Here is a 2,509-nt window from a genome sequence, read left to right as displayed (position 1 = left end):
CCACTTTGACTAATGAAACCTCTTTTCCACGCAACTGTTTGATACTAGTATCATCAATTCTGACCGGAGCCACTGGAAGCGCCAAATCTTCCCTTAACTGAACCGACTCAGGTTCTAACACATGGCTAGCATCAGGAGCGTACTTCCGAAGCTGCGACACATGAAATACGTCGTGCAGGTTCGAAAGATGAGGCGGTAGGGCCATTCGATACGCCACCGGTCCAATCCTCTCCAGGATTTGAAATGGACCAATGTATCGAGGATTCAACTTCTTTGTCTTAATCGCCCTACCTACTCCTGTAGTCGGAGTAACCTTAAGGAAAACATGATCTCCTTCCTCAAATTCTAAGGGCTTTCGCCTCTGATCAGCGTAACTCTTTTGACAACTCTGCGCCGTAAGCATCCTATCACGGATTTTCTTGACTTGTTCAGTAGTCTCAGCTATCATTTCCGGCCCTAACAAGCTTTTCTCTCTAGCTTCATACCAACATAGCGGAGATTGACATTTCCTCCCATACAAGGCCTCATATGGAGTCATTCCGATGCTCGCATGATAACTATTATTGTATGCAAACTCCACTAATGGCATATACCGATCCCAACTCGCCGGTTGGTCAAAAACACAAGCTCTCAACATGTCCTCTAGTGTTTGGATCGTCCTTTCAGATTGACCATCTGTTTGAGGATGGTAAGCTGTGCTCAAGCTTAATCGGGTTCCAAAAGCTTTCTGAAATGCACCCCAAAACCTTGAAGTGAAACGAGAATCTCTATCAGAGATTATAGTAGTAGGTACACCATGAAGTCTCACAATCTCCTTTATGTATAATCGTGCTAACTCCTCAAGGGTGTAAGTCATCCGAATGGGTAAAAAGTGAGCTGACTTCGTCAGTCGGTCCACAATCACCCAGATAGCATTAAAACCAGCCCTAGTCCTTGGCAATCCTAACACAAAGTCCATTGCAATACTTTTCCACTTCCATTGCGGAATCTCTAAAGGTTGCAACATCCCAGAAGGTCTTTGATGTTCAATCTTTACCTTTTGACAAGTTAAGCACTTTGAAACACATTCCGCCACATCATTCTTCATACCCGGCCACCAAAACATCGCCTTTAAATCATGGTACATCTTAGTACTTCCCGGGTGAATGGAGAATCCGCTTTTGTGTGCCTCCTTTAAAATATCTTGTCTCAAAGTGCCAACATCCGGCATAATGATCCTACCCTTGAATCTCCATAACCCATCTTTTTCTTCCGACACTCTCCACTGTTTTCCTTGCTCAATGGTCGGTAACACCTTCTATAGAGCTTCATCATTCTGATGAGCCTTTAGGAGTTCAGACTTAAAGTCACTTGAGATTTCTAATCGGCTCAAACACATAGTTCCGGATACTTCTCGAGCACCAATTTTCAGACTCTCGAATCCCTTGAGCAACTTCTCCTCTTGAAGCATCATCCAAGCCGCATATAATGACTTCCGACTTAACGCATCCGCCACTACATTCGCCTTTCCCGGATGGTAATTCAACTCAAAGTCGTAGTCCTTCAACAATTCCATCCACCTTCTCTGCCTCATATTAAGCTCTTTCTGATCAAAGAGATATTTCAAACTCTTGTGATCGGAGAAGACTTGGAATTTAACCCCATAGAGATAATGCCTCCACACCTTCAAGGCAAACACAACTGCAGCGAGTTCCAAATCGTGCGTAGGGTAACTAACATCATGAGGTCTCAACTGTCGTGAGGCATACGCCACCACATTATGATGCTGCATCAGCACGCACCCTAGACCCTTCAATGAGGCATCACAATACACTTCAAATGGCTCGTTCGGCTCAGGTAACACTAACACAGGTGCAGTGGTCAACTTTTTCTTCAATGTCTGAAAGCTCTCCTCGCACTCAGGAGTCCAAACAAACAGAGTGTCTTTGTGGGTTAACTTTGTCATTGGCAAAGCTATCTGCGAAAAGCCCTTGATAAACCTTCGGTAATAGCCAGCTAAACCCAGAAAAATCCTTATCTCCGTCACGGTGGTTGGTTGCTTCCAATCCATCACAGCCTCCACCTTAGTTGGATCTACGGCTATTCCCTTCTTACTCACCACGTGACCCAAAAACTTTACCTCACTCTTCCAAAACTTGCACTTAGACAGTTTTGCATAGAGTTTCTTCTCCTTTAGAATCTGCAACATGGTCCTCAAGTGTTCCGCATGCTCTTCTTCAGGCTTGGAATAAATCAGTATGTCATCAATAAAGACAACAACGAATTTATCCAGAAACGGACGGAAAACTCTATTCATGTAGTCCATAAACACTGCAGGAGCGTTCGTCAACCCGAAAGACGTTACAGTGTACTCGTAATGACCATAACGAGTCCTAAAAGCGGTCTTAGGGATATCCTCACCCCTTACCCTTATCTGGTGATAACCGGATCACAAATCGATCTTGGAGAAAACTCCAGCTCCTTGTAACTGATCCATGAGATCATCAATTCTCGGCAATGGGTACTTATC

The sequence above is a fragment of the Arachis duranensis genome, chromosome 9 (assembly GCF_000817695.3).
Source record: "Arachis duranensis cultivar V14167 chromosome 9, aradu.V14167.gnm2.J7QH, whole genome shotgun sequence".
NCBI classification, from domain to species: Eukaryota; Viridiplantae; Streptophyta; class Magnoliopsida; order Fabales; family Fabaceae; genus Arachis; species Arachis duranensis.
Note: the sequence above shows the minus strand (reverse complement) of the source record.